Below are 11,807 nucleotides of genomic sequence, written 5' to 3' on the forward strand. Positions count from 1 at the left end.
GATGCCATAACACTACAAGAAAAACAATTTTTAGTGACAAAAAATTAGTGACGGGTAGAAAAATCCCTCACTAAATGTATTATTTGTATAGTTTTTGTGACGGTTAAGAGTTACTCTAGCTAAAGGTTTATGATTTAGCGACGAAATTTTAATTTTAATTTTATTTTAAAACTATACTCTCACTATTAGTAGGAAGGATGATGTTACTCTCACTGTTGATCACTAAAATTTCATTCCCACCAAAATTTTGTTTTTGGGCGCCCAAGTCTAATCTGATTCTGAAAAAAATGAAACCCTAAAGTCTCCAAGTCTAAGTCTGCTACTCTGCTTCTCGCTTCCTCCATACTCCAGTCGATTCCAACAAGCAAATCCGACGAAGAGCGACGAACCTGCTGCCGACGAGGGCTCCGCCTCCCCTGTGATAGTCGCCGATGAGGGCTCTGTCTCCCCTACGATAACCGCCCACTACCGCCGGTAAGTGTTTCTTATTCTTATTTTCTATTTTTTTTATTGTCTATCTGCAGACGAATCCGATGGGGGAGAATAAGCTGCCGCTGACGAATCTGATGGGAGAACAAGCAGCTGCCGACAAATCTGCCTCCCCTGCGACGACGCCAGAGCCGCCACGCCACAGCTTCGTCGTTCGGAACAGCGCGTCGTCGATCTCCACTGCCTACCCTTCCGATCTGCTTCGTTGTTCCCTCCTCCGGCTCCCCTGCGACGCCACAACTACCAGCCACCGTCACCGCCTCCGCCCCCAGCCACTGCCGTCCGCGTACTGCAGTTGCAAGTTCGTTTTTATTTTTTTTATTATTATTATTTTTTCTTTTTTCCATGGTTAATAATATATTTGTGTGTTATTATTATTTTGATAAATGTTTTCTGACTTCACTGCATTCTGCTATGTGTTTCTTATTTCCACTATTTAAATTTCTTCTTTTGGGTTATTATTATTATTTTTCTGTTTGATTCCTAATGCTTCTGCCTGCTTGTTGTCATTGCTGTTGTATTCCTTTTATTTTCTGTATTTGCTAGAAACAAAGGGAGAATGACATATCTTGCAAACAAATGCTCTATAACTTAATCCTTGTGCTCCAATTTTTTCTTGCTTCTTGTTTTTAATGTATTGGATTGAACTTATTTACTCCTTATATTTTTGGAGATAAGTAGATAATAAAACTAAACCCTTATAGAAAATTTCCAAAGTAAAGGTATGCCATATATGCAATTTTGCACCCTCACTGTGCAGAGTATTTTGAATATAGAGAAGAAAGATTAAATGGCAACTACAATACTATTATAGCAGTAGTAACTTTGGTCTCTGCACTGCTGCCCTCCCATTTGAATCCTCCACTTTGATTTTGATTTAGTGAATTAATCCTTATTAATTTAAAGAGTATATAATGTCTACCACAATGTTGATTTAGTGAATTAATCCTTATTAATTTAAAGAGTATATAATGTCTACCATTATGAACCAGAAAATTTAGTGAATTTTGTTGAATGTGTTAAACTTATTCAGATTTTGTTATTATGTTTTGGTTGCAGGAAATACTGATGGCATCACTGCATTCCATATGGATATAAAGGTAGCCATTCTATTTGTTATACTCTTTGATCATCTGAAATGGATTAGCACATGCATTTGTTTAGCTCAGATGAACTTGGATTTATTTGATAGAGGGTTAAAGATCTTATTTTTCTCTAGCAGCTCCTGACTTGTTTTAGAATTTCTTGTGTGCCTAAATATATGCTTTTTGCTGCTTCATTGGGTTTCATTCTTAAGATGCTGCTTAGGTATAGATCATTGCTTAAATTGTTTTCACATGAATTAATTAGCACTTTAGAACTGGGCATATCAGAGTTGTTTGTTTACTTTCAATAAGAAGACATATTAGATATGTTTCTATGTTATTCCTTTCTAATATAGCAGGTCTTGATAGGGAAGATCAGTGTGAAAAGAACAAAGGCATTTGTCATTTTGAGGCTCAGACTAGTGATCAGGAACTTCCCTTAAAATGAAGAGATGGATTCTCCATTATTGATTGTTGAACGGTTCTCCATTAGGAAACATGTTTATTTGTATAGTCTCATCTTTCAAAATAGCCAACATGTTTATTTGTATAGTCTCATCTTTCAAAATAGCCAACAAATACATTACTATGGCTATTTGTTATAATCAGTTTTGTTGACTTTAGTCTTTACAAATTTGTATGAAACATTTTATTTTGGTAGTGATGATGAACTCTTTTAATATATCGATGAAGCTTACTTTGATTGCAAAATTTTTACCAACGCAATATCTATAGCTACAACATAATATAATATCGATATAGATAAAAAAAAATGTATTACAAAAATTAATATTTAATGAGAAGTAACAATATATACAAAATTAAAAAAAATAATATTTGACAATACATTATAATTTTTAGTGACGGGATTTTCCATCATTACAAGAATATAATGAGAGTAAATTATGTTAGTGAGTAGTTGTATTAGTGACGGGAATTTTTGTCACAAAAAGAATATTTTAGTGACGGTAAATATACCATCACAATATGCTTATTAATGATGGTATCATATCCCGTCACTATTTGTTTTTATCTACGGAAGAAATAACGACGGGTGGCGACGGTAAATTTCCCGTCATTAAAAGTCTTTTATGATGGTTTTTGATCTTTTAGTGACGGTTTTACCTCTCACTAATGAACAGTTTTCTTGTAGTGTAAATTATGTATTTTCAGTATGTAATGAATAAAAGAAACCTTAATGTTTAATGTTGTTAATGTTGGTTTGTCAGTATGTTGGTTGGTCAGAATGTTTACCCATTAAGAAACCTTAATGGTTAGTTACCAAGTTCACAAAACACAATCCAAAATAGAACTAAGCTGCTCATATCAACTTCTAGCATGCTCATTCTTATATATAAATGGGCAGATTATGTAACCCCTCGTCTATTCCGATAAGTTTAGGGTTCGAAAAATATTTTTTTTAGGCTATGACATTTATGAGATGATCTCTCGGTACTTCAGAAGGATTTTTATAAGTGAGACTAGTTATTAATAAGCTGCGATCTACGTACCGATCACGAACCGTAAATTTTTGATGATGTATATACAGTTCGAATTTCCCTAAGAAATGGATTATTAAGCATGGTACGATTAAGCCTGAACTTCCTATTTAGTTCAAGTGAGAATTAAACGGACTGTAAGAGTGAATTTGTTACGAACCTTCGTACCACTGTATTTCGCGAGATACCGGAAAATTCCCAAGTTTAGTGGTTAATGACGGGATTATTTTTAGAATAATTTTGGTATTAGAATTCTCCCGAATTAAGTTATATTCCTCCGAACTTTTATCTGATTTAATCCCTAACTAGCAAAGCAAACATACTCTACAAGGCATACCATGGGATTTTGACAAGTGTCGCCCTTGTTACCACATGGTGATTAAATAGTATTTTGTCATAAGAAGTATGGGATGATAATACTTGTTAACTTAAGCCTCAAGCCATCTTTCCCATCACTCACTCTCTCTCTCTCTCTCATTTTCGAAATTAATAGAAGAGGAAAAGAGGAGGAAGGAAATTTCATTCTTCTACTTTGTGATCCAAGAACTCCATAGCTATTTTCTTCAACACAAGTGCTTCCATAATAGGTAAAACTTTGGTTTTATTCGGTTAATATGGCTAGAATCCTTCCTAGAACTTAAGTTTAAGCTAAGGATTCATGAAAATGTTGTTATTATGGTGATTTTGTTTAGGATCTTCAGTGAAAAGTTTGGAGGAGAAGATCACCATCTTTCTACGGTATTAAAATCTACTTGGGAGGTAAGGAATCCCTTAAGTTGGTTTAGTCACTTGGAAATGAACAAATGCTAGTAAATTATGTGACTAGGAATTTTTATGTGAAAATCATGTGTTAAGCTTGTGGATCTACTAGTTGGCTCAAGTTGGCAGATCCGGATGGACGCGACCGTGGACGCGCGTCCACCGCGCGTCCATCGGCGCCCAACGTTTCGGCGTCACGGCCGAAAGGCCGGACGCGACCACGGACGCGCGTCCGCTGCGCGTCCGTGGGTGCCTAGAATTTCGGCGTCACAGCCGAACGAGCGGACGCGGCCCGGACGCGCGCGTCCATCGTGCGTCTGGCACTGCGGACATCCGCGAGTCTGCGCGACGCGGTTCCGTTTTCGACCGAACTTTCTTCCGATGTTTTTGTTCCTGAATGTGGTGATGTTTGGAAGGCCTACGGGCAACCGAGTCAATATTTTTGAAAGTTCAAAAATTATTTTGTAAGTTACGTTCATTAATTCGGAGAAAAATTGTGTTTTTAAGAAACAAGTTTGACCCTTGTCACTTGGAATTTCATGGTGAAAAGTCATTGACAAATATGTGCATTTTGGAAACATATTTGGATGAGAATAATTGTTTTGAGACATCATGTGAAGAATACTAATTAACTCAAGGAAAGAAAGAATGTTTTGAAAACCTTAGTTCTGGATAATGTTGTTGAGATGATCGACTTGCGGGAGGCTTGTGAGCCGGGGCCTGGAAGTTGTTGAGATGATCGACTTACGGGAGGCTTGTGAGCCGGGGCCCGGAAGTTGTTGAGATGTTTGACTTACAGGAGGCTTGTGAGCCGTGGCCCGAAGTTATTGAGACGATCGACTTGCGGGAGGCTTGTGAGCCGGGGTCCGGAAGTTGTTGAGATGTTTGACTTATGGGAGGCTTGTGAGCCGTGGCCCGAAGTTATTGAGATGATCGACTTGCGGGAGGCTTGTGAGCCGGGGCCCGGAAGTTGTTGAGATGTTTGACTTACGGGAGGCTTGTGAGCCGTGGCCCGAAGTTATTGAGATGATCGACTTGCGGGAGGCTTGTGAGCCGGGGCCCGGAGTTATTGAGATGATCGACTTGCGGGAGGCTTGTGCGCCGGGGCCCGAAAGTTATTGAGATGTTTAACTTTGCGAGAGGCCTGTGAGCCGTGGCCCGGAAGTTATTGAGGTGTTTAACTTTGCGGGAGGCCTGTGAGCCGTGGCCCGGAAGTTATTGAGATGTTTAACTTTGCGGGAGGCCTGTGAGCCGTGGCCCGGAAGTTATTGAGATGTTTGACCTGCGGGAGGCATGAGTGCCGCGGCCCGAGGTTCTTGAAAATATTCCAAGAATGCCTTGTACTTATCCAGGGGGAAACTAAGTAAAAAATTTACTAATTATGGAAATCTAGTTACTCCGTAACTATGTCGAAGAATAAAATGTCACGAGTTTTGAACAGTAAAGTGTGTTGTTGAACTCTCTATTTTGAGTTAACTGATGGAAATTCTCGGAAATGAAAAGTATTATATGCTGATGCAACTCATATACTCTACTATACTTTCTTTTGTTGATAATTTGGTTACAGGTAGATTTTCAACTTATGGGTAAAGCTACAGTTTTCTGAGAATTATGTTTTTCGAAACCTTTGTTTACTTTTGAGTGACAATGGATTTCCTTACTTAGCCGTCGCGCTAACTACACTTCAATGTGTTTACAGATGTTGTCTACTGTGGGCTCCTGAAGCCCGATGAACTCTGAATAGGATGGAAGTCGAGGTTGAGGACTACTCTATCCTAGAATAGACACCCTGGAAAAATTATTTCCATATGTACATATTTGGATGTTGATATGGTTATTTGAGGTTGTAAGTTTAGCCTTAGCGTTTGGGTATAGGAGAGATACCTAAGCATGGTGGTAACACCCAGTTTTCTGCTAGTTTGATGCTTCCGCAATGTATTGTATTATTAGGGATTTTGTAATAAATCCAAGATGTGAAAATTGGGGTGTTACGGATTTTGTAATAAATCCAAGATGTGAAAATTGGGGTGTTACAGATTTTGTAATAAATCCAAGATGTGAAAATTGGGGTGTTACAAAGTGGTATCAGAGCTTAAGGTTATAAGATCTTGGAGATAGATCAGAGCTTAGGTTGTGAGATCTTTGTTATGAGCTCAAGGTTATAAGGTCTTGGAAATAAAGTTTGGTACGCTCTGTTACGAGTGAGCTTAAGGTTATAAGATCTTAGAATCAAAGCTTAAAGTTATAAGCTCTGTTACAAAGTCTATCTAAAATTTATTTTACCCCAAATCAAAATATTTAATACGTGCTTATGTGATATTATGTTTAAATGATTTTGTGAAAATGTGAGTACATGTCTTGTGAAATTATTTGATGTGAATACATATTGTTTGTTCTTGTGATGGTTAGTGAAATTATTAGATTTATAGAGATTATGATAAGTAATGGAATTATGATGTTGAAGAGATTTGGTGATGAAATTATTGGTATATGGATTATGAAAAGGAAAATATTGGTATGTGGATATTATGAATATGAAGGTTATAGACATAAGATATGACATTGAATAAGTAATTTTGAGTTATAGATGCAAGATATGATATTTTGTAGGATATGGTTAGTTATATATTTTGTCCCGAAGGGTGGTGATACTTGGAGGTTTTGAACTATCATTTATGACTATTATTATTATGATTATGATTATGATGATGAGAGTTGAGATCTCTCTATTTGGTTTTGGCCACCGGTTCATGGAATCGTCCGGTTGGTGTGGATTTGATTTTGATTTGGTTTTGGCCACCGGTTCGTGGATTCGTCCGGTTGGTTCGGTATTGGTTTGAAAGTTGAAACCTTCCATTTTGGATCCATTCCCCCTTGATATTTTATATAATACCTATTTTTGGATATATGAAAAGTTTAATCAATTATTTGAAGAATTATCTTTGGTGGTTATTGTGAGAGTTTGGATACTCTCTATTTGGTGGTTATTTTGAGAGATTGAGATTATCTCTTTGGTATTTATTTTGAGATAATGGAATTATCCTTTGGATGTTTTGAGATATTGGAATTATCTATTTGATAATTATTTTGAGACACTGGAGTTATTCCTTTGGTATTTATTTTGAGAGTTGGAAATCTCTCTATTGGTGAATAAGTTTTGGTTTAAAGGAATTTTGAGTAGTAATGATATTATGATATATATTGAGGAAATTGTTATATGGAAATAATGATATAAAGATTGTATATGGTGAATCTTGAGGAAATAGTTGTTGAACGATTTTGGATTATGAAATAGGCAATGACCTTATCTCCTGTAAATTTTATAGATACTTTTGGTATGCATTTTTATACATATTTGAATGTGTATGATTTCCTCAAGATATACTTCTAATGGATTAAAGGTGATTTATATTGATGAGATTAAAAATGCCGTGTTAAGGGGTTGAAATGTATTATGTGGAAATTTATGTGCTCCAAAAGTGACATCAAAAGCTATTCGAACCTTGGGAAGCTTAGGCTATGAGATGTTGGAAATAAGAAAATATTAGAGCCTAAGTTGATAATTTTGGAGATAAGAATTAAGTGATGATCTACTTTGAATCCATGGATAACAAGAAGGAAGTTTCGGGGACGAAACTATTTTAAGGGGGGAAGACTGTAACCCCTCGTCTATTCCGATAAGTTTAGGGTTCGAAAAATATTTTTTTTAGGCTATGACATTTGTGAGATGATCTCTCGGTACTTCAGAAGGATTTTTATAAGTGAGACTAGTTATTAATAAGCTGCGATCTACGTACCGGTCACGAACCGTAAAATTTTTGAGGATGTATATACAGTTCGAATTTCCCTAAGAAATGGATTATTAAGCATGGTACGATTAAGCCTGAACTTCCTATTTAGTTCAAGTGAGAATTAAACGGACTGTAAGAGTGAATTTGTTACGAACCTTCGTACCACTGTATTTCGCGAGATACCGGAAAATTCCCAAGTTTAGTGGTTAATGACGGGATTATTTTTAGAATAATTTTGGTATTAGAATTCTCCCGAATTAAGTTATATTCCTCCGAACTTTTATCTGATTTAATCCCTAACTGGCAAAGCAAACTTACACTACAAGGCATACTATGGGATTTTGACAAGTGTCGCCCTTATTACCACATGGTGATTAAATAGTGTTTTGTCATAAGAAGTATGGGATGATAATACTTGTTAACTTAAGCCTCAAGCCATCTTTCCCATCACTCACTCTCTCTCTCTCTCTCTCATTTTCGAAATTAATAGAAGAGGAAAAGAGGAGGAAGGAAATTTCATTCTTCTACTTTGTGATCCAAGAACTCCATAGCTATTTTTTTCAACACAAGTGCTTCCATAATAGGTAAAAATTTGGTTTTATTCGGTTAATATGGCTAGAATCCTTCCTAGAACTTAAGTTTAAGCTAAGGATTCATGAAAATGTTGTTATTATGGTGATTTTGTTTAGGATCTTCGGTGAAAAGTTTGGAGGAGAAGATCACCATCTTTCTACGGTATTAAAATCTACTTGGGAGGTAAGGAATCCCTTAAGTTGGTTTAGTCACTTGGAAATGAACAAATGCTAGTAAATTATGTGACTAGGAATTTTTATGTGAAAATCATGTGTTAAGCTTGTGGATCTACTAGTTGGCTCAAGTTGGCAGATCCGGATGGACGCGACCGTGGACGCGCGTCCACCGCGCGTCCATCGGCGCCCAACGTTTCGGCGTCACGGCCGAAAGGCCGGACGCGACCACGGACGCGCGTCCGCTGCGCGTCCGTGGGTGCCCAGAATTTCGGCGTCACAGCCGAACGAGCGGACGCGGCCCGGACGCGCGCGTCCATCGTCTGTCTGGCGCTACGGACATCCGCGAGTCTGCGCGACGCGGTTCCGTTTTCGACCGAACTTTCTTCCGATGTTTTTGTTCCTGAATGTGGTGATGTTTGGAAGGCCTACGGGCAACCGAGTCAATATTGAGATGATCGACTTGCAGGAGGCTTGTGAGCCGGGGCCCGGAAGTTGTTGAGATGTTTGACTTACGGGAGGCTTGTGAGCCGTGGCCCGAAGTTATTGAGATGATCGACTTGCGTTGTGAGCCGTGGCCCGAAGTTATTGAGATGATCGACTTGCGGGAGGCTTGTTGGCCCGAAGTTATTGAGATGATCGACTTGCGGGAGGCTTGTGAGCCCGAAGTTATTGAGATGATCGACTTGCGGGAGGCTTGTGAGCCAGGGCCCGGAGTTATTGAGATGATCGACTTGCGGGAGGCTTGTGAGCCGGGGCCCGAAAGTTATTGAGATGTTTAACTTTGCGAGAGGCCTGTGAGCCGTGGCCCGGAAGTTATTGAGATGTTTAACTTTGCGGGAGGCCTGTGAGCCGTGGCCCGGAAGTTATTGAGATGTTTAACTTTGCGGGAGGCCTGTGAGCCGTGGCCCGGAAGTTATTGAGATGTTTGACCTGCGGGAGGCATGAGTGCCGCGGCCCGAGGTTCTTGAAAATATTCCAAGAATGCCTTGTACTTATCCAGGGGGAAACTAAGTAAAAAATTTACTAATTATTGAAATCTAGTTACTCCGTAACTATGTCGAAGAATAAAATGTCACGAGTTTTGAACAGTAAAGTTTGTTGTTGAACTCTCTATTTTGAGTTAACTGATGGAAATTCTCGGAAATGAAAAGTATTATATGCTGATGCAACTCATATACTCTACTATACTTTCTTATTATATGCTGATGCAACTCATATACTCTACTATACTTTCTTTTGTTGATAATATGCAACTCATATACTCTACTATACTTTCTTTTGTTGATAATTTGGTTACAGGTAGATTTTCAACTTTTTCTTTTGTTGATAATTTGGTTACAGGTAGATTTTCAACTTTTGGGTAAAGCTACAGTTTTCTGAGAATTATGTTTTTCGAAACCTTTGTTTACTTTTGAGTGACAATGGATTTCCTTACTTAGCCGTCGCGCTAACTACACTTCGATGTGTTTACAGATGTTGTCTAGTGTGGGCTCATGAAGCCCGATGAACTCTGAATAGGATGGAAGTCGAGGTTGAGGACTATTCTATCCTAGAATAGACACCCTGGAAAAATTATTTCCATATGTACATATTTGGATGTTGATATGGTTATTTGAGGTTGTAAGTTTAGCCTTAGCGTTTAGGTATAGGAGAGATACCTAAGCATGGCGGTAACACCCAGTTTTCTGCTAGTTTGATGCTTCCGCAATGTATTGTATTATTAGGGATTTTGTAATAAATCCAAGATGTGAAAATTGGGGTGTTACAGATTACATGACTAGTCCAAAACATATTACATGGCCATCACAAAACACAATCCAAAATAAACATCAACTGTCAAGTATCTAAAACATATTACATGGCCATCACAAAACACAATCCAAAATAAAAATCAATTGTCAATGGTCATTCCAAAACAGCCTAATACTAAGATTATGACATTGTCATTCAATGTCTATTATGGGAGAGCTTACTACGAAATGCTGGAATCAAACCTTCTGCTTGTCAGACACAAATGTGTACCTATGTTCTTCACTCTCAGAAATACGTAGATCATGTTTAAGCAGTGCTAAAAACCAGGACCATGACTCCTTACTCTCACCCTCAGCAAGTGCATAAGCTATAGGAAAAATTCCATCATTTGGGTCCATTGCTGTTGCTGTAAGCAAGTAACCCCCATATGTAGACCTCAAGTGGCAACCATCAACACCAATAATCTTCCTACAATGTGAAAATCCAATTTTGCAAGCCTCCCAACATATGTACCATCTTAAGAATCTTTTCTGTCCTCCCTCTTCTATAAATTCACTCGTCTTTACAATAGAAGTAGTGTTAGGATTTGATCTTTGGATTTCAAGGTAGTAGCTCCAAAACTTTTTAAAGTAGTCCTCCATTCCTCCAGTTAGGTTAGCCCTAGCAAATTTCATAGTCTTATAAGCCACCTTTTGAGATATATGGAACCCTTGATCTATTGCCACTCTGTTTCTAAACTCACTTACTTTCCATTCAGAATTGCTACCAATTTCTTTCTTCCACTTCTTTGCAAGTCTTCTTGAGCTAACCATTGTGTTCTCATACACCCAAGAACACTCATGCTTATCATTAAAAACAGAAATTCTCCAACAGTTATCATTCTCATTCTTCCTAAGGGTTATGTACCATGGGCAGTCACTTTGTTTGCACTTGGCTACAAATCTGATTTTATCATTCCTTACAAACTTTAAATCCTTACCATCTTTGAATGCATAATTTACAATGGCTTCTTTAAACTCAGCTTTAGTCCCAAATGTCATACCCACAGTAAATTGAGGACATTCCATATCACAAGCCCTAAACTGTGGCCAAATGTCATCTTCAACTTCCTCATCACTGCCATGAGGAGTCCCTTCATTAGAAAAGTTCACTTCCTCATTTACTACACACTGATTTTCCTTATCTTGCACATTAGCACTTGATCCAACCCCCTGAAACTCTACAGTAGGATCTACTGCCTTATCAAATGCAATATCATCAATCCTTGCCTCTTCTTCTAACTCATCCTCACAATCAAATTCTCCATCAGTTTCTTCACCACTAAATTCCCTCTCACTAACTTCCCCACCACTAACTTCCCTCCCATTTTCACCATTATCTATCCAAACTTCTATTTCCCTTGGCTTACCTTCAAAGTCAATTAAATCCCATGCTTCAAGATCAGATAGAATCTCAATCAACCCATTTCCCCCTAAGCCATATAACTTGTTCTCATTTCTATTGTACCCTAATTCTTCAAGTTTTTCTTGCAAAATTATATAACCCCATTCATCAACATCAACATAATCAAAATATTCTATCTGCCCTCCAATATAGGTTACTGATTCAGGTTGTTGTACTTTACCACCATGTCTTATTTTAAGTGTAAATAGGTCACTTTCATCATGGTCATCTGATTTTTTG

General features: G+C 37.9%; 1 long non-coding RNA gene across 3 annotated transcripts; it reads left to right on the plus strand.

The window, feature by feature from the left end:
- The first annotated feature begins 233 nt into the window (after positions 1 to 233).
- Positions 234 to 2,285, plus strand: LOC116002609. Of its 3 annotated transcripts, none has more exons than XR_004094518.1 (3): positions 234 to 790; positions 1,549 to 1,589; positions 1,931 to 2,285. It is a non-coding gene; the product is annotated as an uncharacterized LOC116002609 (long non-coding RNA). The 3 variants fall into 3 exon arrangements; XR_004094519.1 differs by having other exon boundaries at positions 1,934 to 2,285; XR_004094517.1 differs by having other exon boundaries at positions 1,944 to 2,285.
- The last annotated feature ends 9,522 nt before the right edge of the window (positions 2,286 to 11,807 follow it).

This window comes from Ipomoea triloba, chromosome 13, assembly GCF_003576645.1.
Source record: "Ipomoea triloba cultivar NCNSP0323 chromosome 13, ASM357664v1".
In the NCBI taxonomy this organism is placed as follows: domain Eukaryota; kingdom Viridiplantae; phylum Streptophyta; class Magnoliopsida; order Solanales; family Convolvulaceae; genus Ipomoea; species Ipomoea triloba.